General features: G+C 44.6%; 1 protein-coding gene across 5 annotated transcripts in view; it reads right to left on the bottom strand.

Annotated features, from left to right (window-relative positions):
* ADD1 (adducin 1) overlaps window positions 1–14,855 on the bottom strand; it is an 88,030-nt gene extending 73,175 nt beyond the window's left edge. For 2 of the 5 annotated variants that reach the window (XM_033105423.1, XM_033105429.1), the window contains exon 1: window positions 14,710–14,855. The gene's annotated coding sequence lies outside the window, so the exon portion shown is untranslated. Of the gene's footprint in view, window positions 1–13,755; window positions 13,781–14,709 lie in introns of those variants that run through there. The other 3 variants (XM_033105427.1, XM_033105425.1, XM_033105424.1) reach the window with 2 other exon arrangements.
* Between the last annotated feature and the right edge of the window lie 5,600 nt (window positions 14,856–20,455).

Here is a 20,455-nt window from a genome sequence, read left to right on the forward strand (position 1 = left end):
TTGTTGTTTCAACAGATGAGAAAAATGAGTTCAGAGAAGTTCACCACCTGAATCCAGGGCCACGTATCTTGAGTGGCACAACTGACTGGCATCCTGACACTGTACCCTAATACCCAGCACTCTACCAATCGCTGACAACTGACTCATTCCAGTGAGAATCAAACTCCTAATGCACTTGCATTTTTACAGCTTTACTGATACAAATTCACGTATCATAAAATTCACCCAGTTAAAGTGTACGAATCCGTGGTATTTAGTATATTCAGAGAGATGTGCAACCATCATCAAGATCTAATTTTATAACATTTTCAACACCAAACACAGTAGGAGTCACTCCCCACTCCCATCCTTCCCCGCCAGCCTCTTACTGGCTGTTTTCACTTAGCGTAACATTTTCCAAGTTCATCCACGTGTATAGTATGCATGAGTACTTCATTCTTTATCATTGCCAAATAACATCATTGTATGGATACACTACATTCGCTTATCCATGTATCAGTTGATGGACATTTGGGTGTTTCCACTTTTCACCTAGACAAATAATTCTGCTAAGAACATTCATCTACAAGGACGTACATTTTCATTCAGCATCTGCATTTCAAAGTGTTTTCAAAACATTCTCTCCTTTGCATCTTACAGCTGCTTCATTTGGTGATGGAGAAAACTGAAGCTGGGAGCAGGTGAGTGACTTTATCACCTACTGCTGGGTAGCCTGAGTGAACCCCCACGTCCGGCTGAAGACCTGCTCAGTCCCTAACACCACACTGCTTTGTCTCCCCTGCAAGGAATCTCCAGTATAGCGTGCCGATGAGAAAACACATTTTTAGGTCACGAGCTCCCTAAATCATTCTTAGCAAGTCAGTCCATAAGGCGAATTTCAATGAAGCCTCTCAGTAAGCCTCAGAGCAGCTACGTGTTCCTGACGGATACTCCAAAGGCCCCTCCCCAGCGACAGCCGTGGAAATATTTAAAGTTGCTACTCCAGGGTGCTGCACCTGCAGTCAACATCTGCGCCCTGTCCCTGAGGGCAAGACAGTCCCTGTAGAAGCCTGTAGGTGCCCGCGGGCTCCATCACCTAACACCAGCCGGCGCCCAGGCTGCTCCCAGGCTGCCAGAGCTTCCAGGGAATTTCTTCTGGTGTAAATGAAAGTACTGGGGGCGTATATACTGCTACAATCAACTGTATAATTTCCCAACCTCCTGAAATAGTTCCTAGGCTTATAAAATCTCTGCTAATAAAATTCAGAAATGTGGTTTAATAATTATTAATAATATATAACAGCCATTTACTGACAGCCTACTAGGTGCCTTCTATACTTAATTCATTTAATCCTCACAATGACTATGTAAGATAGGTACTATTATTACCTCTGTGTTACACGCCAACACTTTCTTCTATAGGGAAAACACACAGTTGGTGGGATATAGAAATTGGTACAACTTCTTAGGACGGTACCTGGAAACAGCTATGAGAACTAGAAGCATAAATATCCTTGGAGTAGGCAATTTCACTTCTGAGACTGTATCTACAGATACATATACTTCATCGTGCCCAAGATGGAGACGCAAGAAGATTAAGTGAAGCCTTTATAACAGTACAAACCTGGAAACAAACATTCATCACTACAGTTGTGATCAATGAGTGGACCTGGAAAATGAAATATCTGCGACTGCTGACGAAAGTAAAACGTACTGTGTGTGCTGACAGTGAGCCCCTCCAGGACGAGGGGACCAGGACGAGTAACCTTCCACAGGGCAACTTTGTCAGGCCTGTATGAGTAACCACCACCCTGGCTGTGTGCTCTCCCGCAGGGCACTTCACCTGTCTTACCACTTCCTCACCTGTCTTACCACTTCCTCACCTGCAGAGTGGGGTAACGACAACACTTCCCACACAGTGCTCCATAAAATTACCTGTGGCTATTACTGTAATTTCATGATCATATAATTATGATACTGACAACAATAATTTTGTTGTTACTAGGTGGGACCCACAAAACAGCAAACCCGTTACAAGCCTGTACCACCCAGTGCCCAGTGTCAGGCAGGCGCCACAGAAGCAAACCCCATCCGCTCTGCCTCCTCACCCAGCTCACAGCCCAGGAGGGTTTTCTTTTCCAGACGCCTCGCCTACAAGGTCTGCCCCTCAGCACCTGCCACCCACGGGCAACAAGAAACCGTGTGCAGTGAGAGGTGTCTCCACTGCCCAGATGCTTTCCCCCACAGGCACACAGTTTTGATCTCTGGGCACATGTCACCTTCGTAGAGAAGCCTACCTCACTCCCCCATCTAAACCAGATCCGTGCCGCCATCGTTCTCTAGTCACTTATCCTGCCTCCATGGTCTCCACAGCAGTTACTACCACCTGACACTAGAGTAGCAGTTTTTTATCTCCCATTCTAGAACACAGCTTTCCAAGAGAAGGGGGAATGTGGCTCTCTCCCTGCTCTGGCCACTGTGCCTAAAATAGTACCCAGCAGATTATAGGCGCTCCGTAAACATATATGAAGAGATGGAACTGATACTCAAGTTAATAAAAGCTACAGAATAGAAAATATGCTTGCAAAATATTTTTTAAATTACTGTTGTCTTTTCTCCTGGCGGAGTACAGTCACAAGATACTGTTCAGCTCAACGTTCAGGTAACTGTCCTATAGAGTCTAGTCCTACTGTATTTAAAATGCCGTTTTTTCCTATGTAGCATAAGCTCATAAAAAGCCTTGTCAAAATATGCTCAACACTTTTAAACTAACAGGTATAATAAACAATGTTATACACTGGTCATTACAGTTGTTTAATAAAGTACTTTGGGAAGAAATAAAGCTCAAAGGGCAAACTGCATTAAACTTGCTCTCCTTCATTCCTTCCAACTCAAAGTTTCCTGCACGTAGAAGGTCAGAACAAGCATTAACTATTAAACAGTTTTGTTAAAGTTTAATATCATGCTATGTTAAGATTCCTAACTATTTTAAGGGCCCATGTGACAGCTAGTAGGCACCAAACAAACCAAGGGGGGTTAGCATGTTTAATTAGTTACTAATCAAATCTTAGATTCAGTTTTTAAAACCTTAGAAGATAGGAAATTCAAAAAGGACATCTACTTGCCAAAATAACCGGCCAAAGCATGGAGAAAACAAAACAATATATAGGATTCAGAGGTAAATGGGGATTTTTTAGTGACTTTAGACTCTCAAGGAGGCTAGAAATTTATATAAAAAAATGTTGCCATTCACCATCTCCAACACATTAAAAATTTTAAAGTCCTGTTGCTAATGTAACAGAACAAAGCTCAAAAATATTTATGGGGGGGGGGCGGCTGGATGGCTCAGTTGATTAGAGCGTGAGCTCTGCACAACAGGGTTACCAGTTCGATTTCCACAGGGGCCAGTGGGCTGCGCCCTCCACAACTAGACCGAAGACAACAAGCTGCGGCTGAGCTTCTAGACGGCGGCTTCTAGATGGCGGCCGGATGGCTCAGTTGGTTAGAGCATGAGCTCTCAACAACAAGGTTGCCAGTTCAATTCCTGCATGGGATGTGGGCTGCTCCCCCCTGCAACTAAGACTGAAACAGCGACTAGACTTGGAGCTGACCTGCGCCCTCCACAACTAGGTTGAAGGATAACGACTTGACTTGGAGCTGATAGGCCCTGGAGAAACACACTATTCCCCAATAAAAATAAAAATAAAAACACTCATGTATCTTCAGATATACAGATATAGATATAGATATATAGAATTTGTATAGGAATAAATAATTCAGAATCCAACAATGTAAAAATTACAATGTCTAGCAACCAATAAAAAATTACCCAACAAGCAAAGAAGCAGGAAAACATGACCCATATTGAGGAGATAAATTAATCAAAATCAACCCAGAACTGGAAAAAAAGTGAAAATTAGTGGCCAAGGTCATTAAAACAGTACAACTATATTCTACATGTTCAGAATCTTAGATGGAAGATATAAAAAAAGACACAAATTGAATGTCTGAAGATGAAGGCTACAATGTGTATAAGATGAAAAATTATACTGAACAAGATTAACGGTAGATTAAACACTGCAGAAGATTAGTGAATGTACAGCAATAAAAACTATCCAAAACAAAACATACAGAGAACACACACGTAAACACACATCAGTATATGCTGTGGGACAACTTTAAACAGTCTAACATGCATGGAATTAGAGTCCTCAAAGGAAAAGAAAGACATGGAGAAGGAACAGAAAAATTGTGAAAAATAATGACCAAATGTTCCCAAATCTGATGAGCACTATAAACCTACAGATGCAAGAAAGCAGCTCAATGAGCCCTGAGCACAAGAAACGTGAAGTACTATACACATGAAGGCTGATCAAAATAATAGTGCTCAAAACCAGGACAGAGTCAATCTTAAATGCAGCCTGAGAAAAAGGACGTGTTCTGTAGAGGAACAAAGGTAAGAAGGACAGCAGATTTCTTGCAGGAAATGATGCAAACAAGGAGACTGTGAAGCAGCATTTTATAAGTAAAAATTAAAAGATTTCAGCCCCAACGTTTTGAGCTCCAATCTTTTGGCAAATCTATAACTTGTGTAGCAGACTTCTATGGCTAAACAACTGCAAGCATTACATTTTCTCAAACACTATCTCATTTTGCTAGATTAGATATATTAAACATCTGCTTTTTTAATACTGTATTTTACAACCAAAAGGCGTGAGATAAATAGTTGCTGGAATGTTTTTAAGAGAAGTTATCAATTTAAATCCTGTGAATCTTTTTTAATCTCTCTTGATGTCAAATTTTGTAGTCTTCTTGTAAAATAAATCCATCTTATTGTCCATAAAATTAAGAGAAGTTAATGCACCATTGGTAACGGTTCCTCTCTCCTTTTATGCCAAGTCTATTCTAAATATGTGATAATAAATCACACACTTGAGCAGCACCTATCACTTATAAAGTACCTTTTCATTAATCTTCATACAAACTCTCTGAAGTGGATGAAGAAGGTATTATCATACCCACTGTATATGCGGGGAAACTGAAGTTCAAAAAAAGGGAAGTGATTTGCCCAAGGATATGAGGCAGAGGAAGTGGTGATTTTGACGAAAGCAGGAAAGAGGCTTGCCATTTCTTAGGTTCTTCCTCTGAGCCAGATATTAGGCTATTAATTTGGTCAGGTGTAACCTAGTCTTTCTAACTCCAAGTAGCTCTTTCTATTAAACCACAACTGAAATATATTAAACTAAAGGAAAAACATAAAATATAAAATTTTATTCTGGAATAGAACTAGAAGGAAATTGAAAAGTCTACTCAAAAGAAATGTAAAGCGGGTTTCTTAATGAGTAGAAAGAATAGTCTTTATTTCATTTATTATAATGCGCAAGTCCCCCAACAATCGTCCTATAACCAATACAATGTAACGTTTCGGGAACAGTATTTCTTCTATAGTTCCTTAACATAGATCAAAGCATGACGCAACCAAAGAAAGTCCACTGGCAGAGAAACAGTTCAGTCCAGGAGGCAGATGTCTAATTTGATCTAATGATAAAATTTAGACTCTTTGGGCAGAAATCAGCAAATGCCACCCCTCCCCAGCCAATCCAGCCCACTGCCTGTTTTAAAAGGGCCTCAAGCTAAAACTGGTTTTTAAAGGTTGAAAAAAAGAATGATATATGAAACATAAATAATAATATGATAGACATGAAAATCAATTCAAACTTCAGCATCCATAAAAAACATTTATTGGAACAGTCATACTCATTCTGTTACATATCGTCTGATAGCTGCTTTCCTGCAACAGCAGAGCTAAGCAGTTGCAATAGAGATCATACAGCCCTCAAAGCCTACAGTATTTGTTATCTGGCCCTTTACACAAAGTTTGCCAAAATCCTGCTTTAAGGGAATAGATGGGTCACACCACTTTTAATAATTTGCCATGAACACACACAACTAAGCTTTTAAAAAATTAACTCAAGATCACTAATGCAACATATATTTCTTACGGACCTGCCCTGTGCTGGGCGGTATGCAAGACTCGAGCAATACAGACATGTACAAGGCACGGCTCCTGCTGCCTGGGGAAGACTAGGACCAGCAGCTATAAACAAGTGCCGAAAGTCAGGACTAAGTATACAGAAGGAAGGCACAGCCTGGTGGTAAGAAAATCGCTCTGGGGCCCGACATCCTTGGTTTGAATCCTAGCGACACCACTTCTCCATGTGCGACCATGGCAATCACTTAAACTCTTTTTTTTCCATCTTAAAAAATATATATATATAGTAACTACTTAATAGGATTGTTTTAAGATTAAATGAGAAAATACATAAAAGCACAATGCCTAAGCACATAGCAAATATTTAAAAAGATGAAAATACAAGTTTATAAAGTGGATTTTACAAATTCTCTGTTGCCAATTAAAAGCATATCCCTATTATTCAACAATCTTTTAAACAGAGGGACCAATCTCAAAGGGAAGTCCAGAGGCACATAACCATGACGCTTGCACCTAATGTGGAGAGTCATCCGACCTTCAGAAAGCTGGTCCTGGGTCCAGTGCAACACTGGGTAAGTGAGGGATCACTGTTCTAAAAACAAGGCCACAAAACAGTGGTTCTTAATCATGGGGTGCATTTGAATCACCTGGCCCAAGGTTGGAATTCAGCAGGTCTAGGTAGGACCCGTGTGTGTATGTTTAAGCCACTGCCCCAAAACAGAACTACAAAAAATGTAGTCTAAAAAAAACTTCCATTTCTCCGTCAAAAAACAACACGTTTTCCTTTAGTCACTGTACCAGCCTTCAAGGGTAAGTTTAAATTCTACCTTCTTTATGTAGCCTTCCCTGAAGGTTTATGACCTTATATGTTTTTAACTATCACTTTCCCAAGAGTGTGACAATTTCACAAAGACTGCTCTTAACTCGTTCATTCATTCCATAAGTATTTATTGGGCATCCACTGCAAGCCAGGTTACATGCTCAGAACACAGTGGGAAGCAAAACCAAGATGTTATAAAAGATAAAACTGGAGAAATGAGAAGAGGCCAAACCTTGAAAGCCTTGTCCAGGAGCTCAGGATTTACATGCCATGTAGAATCACTGAAAAGCTCTAAACAGGCAAGTGATATGGTCTAGTCATGTCATTCCGTCTAGGTAAAATAGAGAGGGGCCACCTTACACAGTGGGTATAGTCTCTGCCTTTCTGGAGTATCATTTTTGTGGAAAAGAAAACAGAGTAAACAGATAAATAAACCATCAATATTGAAGAACACTAGCAGTATCTGAGTTAGGGAATAACAAACGTACAGTAAGAAGGCAGTTCGGAAGGCCTCTCTAAGGGAGATTTAAGCGAAGGCCTAGAAGATGAGGAGCTGGCCATGCAGAGTGGTGTAAAAGCCTTCATTCCAGGCAAAGGGATCAACGTGCAATTCCATAAATCGGAAAAGATCAAGGCAGGTCCCAGGAAAACTACTGTAAACAACAGCATAAATGAGCAAGTGGAAGAATTAGAAAGTGAGCTTGGAAATCATGGTAAGAACTTTGAATTTTGTTCTAAGTATAATGGGAAGTCACTGGGTGTTTTTGTAAAATTTGTGAAATTACTTATTTTATTCTGAGTATATAAGGTGAAAAGTAAGTCTCCCTCCCACTCCTGTCCAACAGCCACACAGTTCCCTAGAGGCAACCACTTTATCAGACATTGAAGAGTTTAGCAAGACAGAACACACCTGATTATATTTTATGTAAATCACCTTAGCTGACAGGTGGAGAACAGGTGGAAAGAAAGGACTCAGGGAGACCAGCTCCAGGCTGCTGTGGAATCCAAGGGCGGTATGATGGCTGCTGGGACCCCGGCAATGGGAGTGGAGACGGAATAGTAGGACGGCTTCAGGATGTATCCTGAAGGTAGAACTGACAAAACTGATGTCAGCAAGGCAGCATTAATGATGACGACGACAGGCACCACTTGTCACACACTTAGAAACCACACACCTAAATTTTAGACATTCAAGCTTAATTAAATACTCAGAGTTCAGTGAGTATGTAGACAAATAGTGAGAGAACAATGCGCAACAACAGAAAAATCAGATTACTACAACGTGATGTTAACAATTTGATTAATAATAACAAACTTACTGTGTCAATATGAATTAGATGATGTTTGTCTCAGAAATGGCATTTCTGAAATCAACCCAAATCTGTATTTCTGCAGTTGAGGGGCTGAAATGGCAGCTGTTTAAAAAAAAGTAAAACTGAAGTCTTGAACACCGGTTCCTGTTCCCCACCACATAGCAGAGAAAGCTAGTCTTCTCAACAGAATAGAATTTTGGAGTATGACAGCCCAGCTATGTGAAGTGTTGCCTTCCATTCTGATAACATGTACCAGAAAATTTTCACCAAATCATTGAATAAGAAATGCCATTAATAGACAAGATTTTTGTATTGAATGTTCATTAAAAAGCAGTCATAGCTTCTTGAATAAAGTATGGTACAAACACATAAAGGAGCACTGCACAACTGGAAGACAGAATGAGAAATATGTCTGTGTTATACATAGTACGGATGCCAAATGTTAAGTGAAAAAAGCATGGTGAAATTAGGAAAATGCAAATCATAACTACAATGAGATACTACCTCACACCAGTAGGATGGCTAGTATCAAAAAAATAGAAAACAACAAGTGTTGACGAAGATACAAAGAAATTAGAACCCTGGCGCTCTTGGTGGGAATGTAAAATGGCACAGCCACTATAGAAAACAGTACAGCAGTTACTCAAAATGTTTAAAATTGAATTATCATATGATCCAGCAATTCTACTTCTGAGTACATACCCCAAAGAACTTAAAATAGGGTCTCAAAGAGGTATTGTACACCCGTGTTCACAGCGGCATAGTCACAATAGCTGAAATATGGAAGTGTCCATCAGCAGATGAACGGATAAGCAAAATGTAGTATATGCATCCATACAATGGAATATTATTCAGCCACAGAAAGGAAGGAAATCCTGACATATGCTACAACATGGATGGACCTTGAGGACATTACGCAAAGTGAAGTAAGCCAGTCACAAAAAGTACTGTATGAGGAAGCGCGGCTCAGGCCGTTGGAGCGTCATGCTCCTAACACCGAGGTTGTCGGTTTGATTCGCACATGGGCCAGTGAGCTGCACCCTCTACGGCTAAGATTATGAACAACGGCTCAACCTGGAGCTGGGCTGCCGTGAGCAGGGGGAGGTCAGCATAAGCTGCGGTGAGCTGCGCGGGCTGCTGTGGGCTACCGTGAGCGGCCAGCAGCCGATGTGAACGGCCAGCAGCCGATGTGAACGGCCGGCAGCCAACGAGAGCTGCCGAGAGTGGCTGACCTACAGTCGGCGACTGACTGCCTCAGCCGGGGGTAGCGCAGGGCTCATAATACCAGCACCGGCCAGGGAGCTGCGTCCTACACAACTAGACTGAGAAACAAGGGCTTGAACCGGAGTTAGGAGGGACTGGGAATGATTAAAAAAAAAAAAAAAAAAGCATTGTATGAGGTACTCAGAGTCATCAGAATCACAGAGACAGAAGGTAGAACTGTGGTTTCCAGGGGCTGGGAGGAGTGGAGAACGGGGAATTACTGTTTAATAAGTATACAGAGTTTCAGTTTTACAAGAAAAGAGTTGAGGATGGATGGGTCACGGGAATGGATGGTGGTGATGGTTGCACAACAAAGTCAAAGAATTTAATACCACTGAACTGAACGCCTACAAATGGTTAAGATGTTAAATTTTGTGTATTTTACACAACAAAAATTTTTTTAAAAAAAAGACATGGTAGGAAAACACAGATAGCACACTATTATCTATCTAATAAAAGGTAGTATAAATATAGGGCCGGCCCAGTGGCTCAGGCGGTTAGAGCTCCGTGCTCCTAACTCCGAAGGCTGCCGGTTAGATTACTACATGGGCCAGTGGGTTCTCAACCACAAGGTTGCCAGTTCCATTCCTCAACTCCCTCAAGGGATGGTGGGCTCCGCCCCCTGCAACTAAGATTGAACACAGCACCTTGAGCTGAGCTGCCGGATGGCTCAGTAGGTTGGAGTGCATCCTCTCAACCACAAAGTTGCCGGTTCAACTCCTGCAAGGGATGGTGGGCTGTGCTCCCTGCAACTAGCAATGGCAACTGGACCTGGAGCTGAGCTGCGCCCGACACAACTAAGACTGAAAGGACAACTTGACTTGGAAAACAGGCCTGGAAATACACACTGTTCCCCAATAAAGTCCTGTTCCCCTTCCCCAATAAAATCTTTAAAAAAAAAAAAAAAGGTAGTATAAATATAAAACCATAAAATTAAAAATTGAAAAGGTTAGGCATCCTACTTACTGGGAGAAAATATTTGCAAAACATCTATCTTTTAAGGGATTAATATCCAAAATTAATAAAGAACTCATACAACTCAACAGCAAAAAACAACCCAATTAAAAAAATGGGCAGAGGGCCTGAGTAGACATTTTTCCAAAGAGGACATAGACACACAAGTAGCCAACAGTTACATAAAAGGTACTCAACATTACTAATCATCAGGGAAATGCAAATCAAAACCACGAGATACCACCTCATACCTATTAGAATGGCTATTATAAAAAACAGAAAGGAAGGAAGAAAGAAAGAGAGAGAGAGAGAGAGAGAGAGAGAGAGGGAGGGAGGGAGAGGGAGAGGGAGGGAGGGAGGGAGGAAAAGAGTGTTGGTGAGGCTGTGTGGAAAAAAGGGAACCCTCATGCACCGTTGGTGAGAATGTAAATTGGTGCAGCCACGATGGAAAACAGTATGGAGGTTCCTCAAAAAAATAAAAGTAGAACTATCATATAATCCAGCAATTCCACTCCTGGGAATTTATCCAAAGAAAATGAAAACACTAACTCAAAAAAATGTATGCACCACCATGTTCAGTGTAGAATTAGTAACAGCCATTATCAAAGCAACCTAAGTGTTTACTTATGGATGAATGGATAAAGAAAATGTGTTATTTATTTATATATATATATATATATATATATATATATATATATATACTATTGAATATTATTCAGCCAAAGAAAAAGAGGAAATCCTGACATTTGAGCCATGGATGAACCTTAAGAGCATTATGCTAACTGAAGTCAGTCAGACTGAGAAAGACAAATACCATATGATCTCACTTACATGTGGAATCTCAAAAACAAAAACAAAAACTGAACTCATGGATACATAGAAGAGCTTGGTGGTTGGGAGGGGTATAAAGAAGCAAGACTTCTTTGTATATACCTTGTTTTAAATGTTTGATTTTGAAAGTCTTTGAATATTTTACATAATTATAAAACAAAATTAAATTTTAAATAAGCAATCTCTAAACAATGAAAGTAAAATAAACAAAAGAACCAAAGTATACATCCAGCAAAAATCAATCTAAGTGACTTCAAAACAAAATAATTTGACTACATAAGAAGTATGCTAAAAAGACCTCTTACAGTTTTTATTTGTTGGTGGTAGTATTTGTATTATTCTCCTAAGAGTGAGATGTGTACAGTGAAGGATAAAACCATGCATAATTAGAATCAAGATGTTTGTCTTAGAAGAAAAAGATACCAGTGTAAGATCAAGGTTAAACAGAACTCTGTCTTCTTGGGGCGGCCAGTTAGCTCAGTTGGTTGGAGCATGGTGCTCTTAACAACAAGGTACTACTTGACTTGGAGCTGATGGGTCCTGGAAAAACACACTTAAATAAATAAAAGTTTAAAAACAAAACAAAAACTCCGTCTTCTTGCTTTACAACTGGAAGTACCAGTAACCCATGATCTGTGCACTGAAAAGGCCTGGAACAATGATCAACCTAATAGCAATGAACAACCCCAGGGCCTAGATTGTGGTTACTAAACACTATTTTTTCATTAAAAGAAACCAAAGTCCTTGAAGAAATGGATGATTCTAGGGCTAGAACAGAGAACGCCCAAGATGAGCCTGGTGTGGTTTATCATACCAGAAAGATCAATCAAAGACTACATAGAGTTGTGTCTAAAGGATTTAGGAGTCAATTTAAACAGATGGGGACAAAGATGGGACAATCTGAGCATCAATAAGGATAATATCTATAATGGATTGAACCATATCAAATATGTTTAAATCCATGAGTTCACAATGATACAAACACATATACACGTACTGGCTACTTCTGAAGGATGCCACCTCATTATTTTGAAAATAATGGAGAGAAATTAAGCATTTATCCTGTCTTCCCTAAAATTGCTGTAAGTCAGGGTAACAAAATAACGGAAGAGTGGAAACTTCTCTTACAGACGTATTCCATCTAATAAATACTGGTTATAGAATTAAAATGTCAACATTTTCAAAGCCTAACGAAATAATGACTAAGCATGAGCATCAACGGCTGCTAACAAGAACAACTATTAATCCTAATCTGCCTACTCACCTATAAAGTCTTCTTGCCAAAAATAAATCTGATCTGATTACACCGTTAGATCTAGATTAAATTTACAGTAAATTCTGTGTAGTTTAACTACAATACAGAATAAAATCCAGACTGTGTAACTCCACAGGACAAACCATCAAGTTTCAGCAACAAATTAACTACCAGAGACAACAGAAGATGGAAGGGGGACCTACAGATTAAAACAAATCACAATGTATGAACAGCATTTGGATCCTGACTCAACCTGTTTAAAAAAAAAAAGAGATAATCAAGAAAATTTTAACACTGGATGGATATTTGAAGGTAATAAGGAATTTTGTGATAACAGTATTTGTTTTTATCATTTTAAAAATATGTATGTAGATATACATGCTGAAATATTAACAGTTAAAATGATATGACATCTGGGTTTGGGGGTACAGATAAAGCAAATTAGCTATGAGTTAATAACTGTTGAAGCTGGATGAGGGTAAGTAGGGGCTTATTATACTATTCTCCATGTGTGTGAGAGATGTATTAAAGGTGAAAAAATAAAGTCAATTTAAACTCTAAGTTTCACATAATAAAAATGTATTTTTAAAATTAACTGTCAAACTATTAAAAAACTGAGACAATGGAGAAAATTTTAACACTAGTTAGGTATTTTTTTAGGTATGTTACAAAGCATATCAGTATTTACTTTTCTGATTCAATACAAGGGCTACTTGAAATAACTAACTAAAAAGTAATAACCAGCTAAACAGCTTTTACTGTAAAATGAATTAACACCAAACAAAATCAGTATCACATAACATCAAAGAGTTAAAAGAGAAAATGTTCATCCCCGTAAACTATATTTTAAAAAGGAAACTATCCCACCTTTTGGACATGGAGTAGAATTTAGATTCATATCATTCAGTGAGCCTCTGTAATTAAAACCTAAACATATGACAAGCACCAAAACAAACCACACCATCTGTCCTGCTGTAAACCACATCAAAACTATCAAAAGCAGCTCTGATTGCCAAAATCATCCACTTCCTTCAAAAACAACTTTACTATTTCAGTTTTCCCCATAGTCAGAATCAAAGGGGTATATTAAGATTTTGGATTTTAAAAAATAATTTACACATCGCTGGCCATTTGCCCATTAATTAAAGACTCCGATTTTTACAAACCCACCTTCATACAATTCACCCTCTTTGCCTGATAAACTCTCCCTTTTTGGTGCCAGCTGAACTCCCACTCATCCACAGCTCCCCCTTTTCACTGGGGGACATTTCAGCCGCCTATTTCCCACGCCCATTAAGATTTCAATCAATTTTTCACATGCAAAAAAAATCTTTCTGTAATAACTTACCAGCACTGTATTCAGCTACCAGCTATGTTTTGGTCCTTGAGGATATGACAATTGCTTTATGTCATTTAGGCATAAAATCATGTGGTCACACCACCAGCAGTTTCAGATTAACCAAAATATTTACTCTAGGTAGGTGTGTGTGAAGTGAACACAAAGTATCTTGAGCCATGAATTACAAAAATAAAAGTTAAAGGCAGAGAAAATGAAGATGTAATATTTAAGAAATGAAAGCCTCAGATTGGCCTTAAACAGCCAGGTGTTTTGCTCAGCTTCCTTCTCACTTCTGACTTAAGTGTCTTCATCTCACCTGTCACTTTCACCTGATCTTAGAGGCCCTCGGACACCTCCCAGAAAATGAAAAAGAAAGGAGAGAAAGGGGCGAAGACGGCCAACAGCTCCCTCTAATAAAGTTCCAGAAGAACCTTATTACCATCCATCTGTGTGCAGATATGGCTTTTCTCTTTTGGCAGAAGCTGTCGTTAAAAAAAGAAAGAAAGAGGGCCGACAGGCAGGATCCGGATGCCCGTGTCTGTCTGCATGTGTACACGAACCCTCCAGCGGGCAGCGCTCCGGGCCACGGAAGGGGCCGTCACGAGCACCGCGCTGGCCCAACCTGCGGTCCGGAGCCTCCTGTCCTCACGGACCCCCGCAGCCCAGAAACGAGCCGCCCAAGCGCCCCCACAAAAAAGGGTTTTTGCAGAGGGTTTTGCAAAAGTCGCAAAGGGTTTTGCAGAGCGTCGGCTCCTTTGCACCGGGTCAAGTCCGACGCCCGCCCTGTGAGGACCCTTCCCAGGGCGGCCCCCGCAACCCCGCTCCGGCCTCCAGAGCCGCCAGAGCCCCCGCCCAGCGGCCCCGCCCGCTCGAGAGGCTGCAGGCCCCGCGGCCCCGCCAGGAGCCCCTGGGCCGACGGCCGCGCCCCGGGCCCCACCGCCGCCCTGGTCGCGCGGGCCTCACCTCAGGGGCGAATTGCAAGCAGCGTGCGGGTTCCCAGGTCCAAGTGCGGCCGCCTCCCGTCGCCTCCAGCTCCGGCTCGGGCTCCGGCTCCGCCCCTGTCCGCGGCGCTCACCGACCCGCAGCTCCCGCCCGCCCGGCCTCTCCGCCCCCTCAGCCTTCGGCACTGCCCTGGCCTCCGGAGCTGGGTGCGGCCTGCGGCGCTGCAGCCCAACAACGCGTCACTCCATAGGCCCAGCCCACGCCGCGCAGCCCAGCAACGCACCCTACGATTGGCTGGTCGCAAGGCGGCGGGCGCGGCGGGGGTTGGGCCTGGGAGGGGAAGGGCGGAGCTGTCGCCGCGAGGAACCGACTCCCTGTGGCCTCGCCCGCCTGCGAAGAGCCGAGGGTCCCGCGCGACAGGTGGGCTGGGCGGCAGCTTGGGGACGGCGGGACACGGACCCACATGTCTCGTCGTTGAAGGAAGCCGGGTCGTCCGTGTCCGCGGCGCCCGCTCTTCGGAACCGCTCGTCCACTCCTCTTTGTCGCTGGTCAGACTTTGGTGGAGGCCTCCTGCAAGCCAGGTTCACGGAATGCGCAAGAGGGCATTCTAAACGGTCCCCTTCCAGGCCCTTGTCGGCCAGGGGGGGCTATCCGAGCCAGGTCAGCCCAGAACCCCGGGCCGGACCTCTCCCTGCCCTCCTCGCCCACTCCTCCAGCAGACTGACCCTGTCCCCGTGTGTCCCGTGTGTCCGGCCCCGGGCTGGTCTCTGTCTCAAGCCCGGCGGGCGGGCTGGCGAGTCCGCAGGCAGAGTGTGGGGCCAGGCTGGCAGGTAGGGTGGGGTCAGGACAGCAGAGCCTGTGGACCCTGATAAGGCTCCATAGACAGGGCGGCTGCCTGGTGCCCGGGGCCTGGCCTGTTGATGCTGGATGAACAAGCACCAGTCACTTTCTCAACCAGGGAACTGGGGAGACCAGTTCACCTGCCCATAACCTGGAGGATAGCCTAGAGACCAGACCAGCACCTTCCGCCACTCTGTCCCTCCTATCGTCTCATCTGGCCCCCAAAAGGTCTGGAAGACAGACAAGCAGAGCTTCTTGTTCCTTTCATATCCATGGAAATCTGAGGCCCAGAGCTGGGCAGTGGAAGAATAGTGAGGAGCCCAGGCCTCTCCTTTCCAGCAGGGGCCTCTTTGGCTCTCTCCACAGAAGGGTCAGGAATATAGTCAATGGTTAATAGTGACCTCTGCTGTCGGGGCACATCTTCTGGACAAGACTCCACAGCTCTGTATCCCACCTCTGTTACCCTGGCACCCAGCAAGGAGGCCTGGCCCACAAGAAGTCAGGGGGCTTGCTGAAGGAAAGAAGCGAGGGAGGGAGAAGTAGAAGATAATTGAGTGTTAAGCAGAGACACAAAAGATACAAAAAAGACTAAATCATCATAGGGATGTGATTCAGCATAGGGAATGTAGTCAATATTGTAATAACTATTTGTGGTGTCAGATGGGTACTAGACTTAATGGGGTGATTATTTCAAAAGTTATATAAATGTCTAACCACTATTTTGTACACTTGAAACTAATATAATATTGTATGTCAACTAATTTAAAAATAAAATTAAAAAATTTAAAGACCAACCAAACTTCTAAAGGTGAAAAACACAATGTCAGAAATGAAAAATACACTGGATGGGAGGAACAGCAGATTAGACACAGCAAAAGAAAAAGTGGGGCCAGCCCAGTGGCTCAGGTGGTTGGAGCGCTGTGCTCCTAACACTGAGGTCACCGGTTTGATTCCTATGTGGGCCAGTGTCTACAGCTAAGATTGTGAACAACAGCTTTTCCTGAGGTGGGCTGCCATGGGCAGCCGGAGTTCGGCGTGAGTGGCCGGCTGCAGCGAGAGCCGCTATAAGCGGCTGGATGACCGATGACTGGCGACCGGCTGCCGGGGGAGCGCAAGGCTTACAATACCAGCGTGGGCCAGGGAGCTGTGTCCTCCACAACTAGACTGAGAAACAACAGCTTGAACCGGAGTGGGGGGTGAGGGGAGGTGGAAGAAGGGGAGTGGGGAGAAAAAGAAAAAGTGAACTAGAAGACATGGACAAAGAACCTAATGAAACATGGAGAGAGCCTGGGAAAGAACGAACATGGCACCAGGGAGTGGTAGGACAACTGTAAGAGGCCTAGTGTACAGTATATGTAATTGGAGTTCCTGAAAATGGCACTGGGATTGGGAGGAGGATGGAAATACTATTTGAAGATATACCGGCTGAACTTAACTTATTTTTTTTTGGGGGGGGGAAGGGGAACAGGACTTTATTGGGGAACAGTGTGTACTTCCAGGACATTTTTCCAAGTCAAGTTGTTGTCCTTTCAATCTTAGTTGTGGAGGGTGCTGTTCAGCTTCAAGTTGTCCTTTCAGTCTTAGTTGTGGAGGGCGCAGCTCAGCTCCAGGTCCAGTTGCCGTTGCTAGTTGCAGGGGGTGGGGCGCAGCCCACCATCCCTTGCGGGAGTCGAACCGGTAACCTTGTGGTTGAGAGGATGCGCTCCAACCAACTGAGCCATCTGGGAGGCAGCTCAGCTCAAGGTGCCGTGTTCAATTTTAGTTGCAGGGGGCGTTGCCCACCATCCCTTGCGGGAGTCGAGGCATCAAACTGGCAATGTTGTGGTTGACAGCCCACTGGCTCATGTGGGAATCGAACTGGCAGCCTTCAGAGTTAGGAGCATGGAGCTCTAACTGCCTGAGCCACCGGGCCGGTCCCTGGCTGAGCTTCTTTAAAATTTGATGAAAACTACAAACCCATAGACCCAAGCAACTCCAAAAAGTAACTCTGGCTTGCTACTGAGCTCTGGTAGAAATGGAATGCTTCTATGGGACATCAAAAGTAACTGAGGTCAGAACTTGGTTCTGTCAGACTACCAAAACATAGGATTGAGTAGATACATTGTAATCTGGAAGCAGTAGATCCAGGATTGGGTTCATGTAGGTGCAGAGGTAGGTGGTCTAGACCCTCTCAGCTCACACCTATGGTCTCGGATTCCGTGTGACACAGTGACAGATGATGAAAAGCCAGGTGCTTGGTTCATAGGAAGGCTGACTCAATATGTTGGTGTGACCTGAAAATGGCCTACTGCTATGCCCCATCAGGCAGTCTTTTCTGGAAAGAGGGACAGATGTGCCAGCACAGAGGGAGCTGGATGTGTACGTGAGTTGCCCAATGAGGGGCTCCATGCTGCTGGGTCACAGCCAGAGACAGGCTATAGCCCTCTCCTCACAGTGCCTCCTCTAGACACGCGGATTTGGTTCAAGTGCCAGCTCTGCCCCATATTCCCTGTGTGGCCCTGTGCCCTCTAGAGACTCGTACCAGTGGGCACTTGGCAAGATGCCTCTTGGCCCTAGGCTCTCTGCTATTTCTTCCCTGGCACTGTCAGAGCCACCCATCCCGCCTGGGATCCAAGAAGCTCCCGCTTAGACCAGCAGGGGGCATCCACAGTGTAACCCAGAGTAGGATGGTGACAGGGAGCAACTCAAGGCTTGTTTTGTGAAGTCTCTTCTGGTTCTAAAAACATCTCGTTTTATAATAAAAACCTCTATTTACAGAAGGTATAAAGGCTCACTGCACTCTTTCTGATCAACTGTACGCAAGTTAAATCATGTCAGTCCTTGGAGCTTCCTTGGGCAGCTTGGAGAAGCTTCCCAAAGTGTCCGGGTCCCTTTTCTCAAGCCCAGGAATGGAACCCATCTCTGAATGTACCATGATGCCGGGCATATCTGAATCCTGTCTGAGCCTCAGTTTCTCTACCTATGAGGGAGCAGGATAGCCTTAGGGCAGGTCCTCGGCCTCCTGTTGGTTTATCCCCAGACTGAGACAGGTCAGTTTTGTTTCCCCCTGAGCCATGGCACCCTCAGCTGAGCAAAGGCACACCCAGAACTCTGGGAGGCACCTCCCACAATAACTATCAGAGGCCATGAGGGGTGGCAGGGGTTAGCTAGGCAGGCTCAAAGCAGCGAAGAACAGTTCACATGGCAGTAAGTGGCAGAGCTGGGACTTGAATCCAGGTCTTAGCCTCAGTTTTCTCACCTGTAAAATGGGACTAATAGCAGCTGCTTCTCCAAGCAAACTTAGTGCCTCAAATGCAGGAAGTACTAAGTGGCAAGCACCCTGCAACCCTTTATATGGAATAAAGCATTCACGGCAGGTCTCAGGAGAGAGTAGGACCCTTCTGGCCCCTACTTCATGCTGGGGGACCATGCCTGGGATCCTGTCCACCATCCACACACAACTGAGGCCCTGGGCCCAGGGTCAGCTGACAAAGAGGTGACCAGCGCGGTCCTGGGCAGACCTAGGGCCTAGGAGGAGGTAAGGCTGGGCCAGGCCCTGGGGCAGGCCTTGGGCAGCCATAGGTTTCATCTGTCTAGGCACCCAGGACCTAATGTGGCTCTGGACCCCAGAACCACCAAACCTTCCAGCTCAGGGGTTTTCACATGTTTCGGTTACTGAGCTGGCTCCAGTGGCTGCATGTTAGCTAAAAGCCATAGCATTCTGCATTCTGCCTCACGTCACCAGCACAGGAGACCCTGGCACCAGCTGGAAACCGTTTCTGTGATCCAAGCCCCACTGAAAAATTTTACAGGAAGGGAAGCTGCAGCCACAGTGGGGAAGTATGTCTCGCTGGGTTCCCCCAGTGAGTTCAGGGCAAAGAGGGCAAAGCACTGTGACCGAAGGGAGGAGGAATTGCTAGTTTTCCAGAGATGGTGCAGAACACCAGGAGCTCCCTGTGCCCCAAACATGAATATGACGGCACTGACCCCTCACCCTGGGTGGGCTAAAGAGGAAACATCTGCAGAATGGTGCTGGTCACTTGGTTCCTGGAAGCAGATGGTCATGGCTCTCACTGGGGGGCACATATCAGCTTACCCACCTCATCTCTTCCTCTTCTCCAGCAAATCACCCCAACCCAGAACATGCCTGCCCGGGGAAGGGGAAGTCCAAACAAAGGGCATTCTTCAGGGGACAGTTCATCACTGGCTGGGGGCCACAAGTGCTGTCCTCGGTTTGGGTTTTACACAGCAAATCACTTTTCCAACATAAAGTACCGCGAGGCTCAGATGGTCCTGGGGTCCCTGCCAGCCCTGACTCCCAGCTGAGGCTGTTACACAAACACACACACACACACACGAAGCCAGCAGATAGCTGTGCCAAGAGAGTGGCCTATTAGAATTCCATGGCAGAAAGTGAGGGCTTGATCAGGGATGGGTACGGCCTGGTGGGCTCAGGCACCTGGATATCACCGTCGCCACCCTCCCGTGGCCTACTCAGGGCCCACTCTTCCTGCTCTTCCCGCTCCTCTATCTGTATCTGTCACTTCCTCCAAGAAGTCTTCCTGGAGACCCCAGCTGGGTCCCAAGCGCCAAACCCCTGCACACCCCACTGCTCTGGACAGCGTGCGCTGTGAACACCTCCTGCCCAGCTGTCTCCAGGTAACCATTTGTCAATCCAGTGAATGACCCAGCACGCGGGACCTGACCCATGGCAGCAGGACCTGTGCTTTGGGATGTGGGCTCTGAGCCCACATGACTCGAGTCTGCATCCTGTTCTAGTACTAGCTTGCACCCGGGGCAAGTCCTTTAGCAACCTGCGCCCTAGGAGACAGGGAGACCACTTCTTAGGGTTCCTGTGCGCTGAGCTGCTGCAGTCACCACTTGATGTCCATGTGGGTACTCAGTAAGGCCAGTCACCCCTCCTTCCCAATGAAGCCCGGCCACCAAG

This window comes from Rhinolophus ferrumequinum, chromosome 5 (genome assembly GCF_004115265.2).
Source record: "Rhinolophus ferrumequinum isolate MPI-CBG mRhiFer1 chromosome 5, mRhiFer1_v1.p, whole genome shotgun sequence".
In the NCBI taxonomy this organism is placed as follows: domain Eukaryota; kingdom Metazoa; phylum Chordata; class Mammalia; order Chiroptera; family Rhinolophidae; genus Rhinolophus; species Rhinolophus ferrumequinum.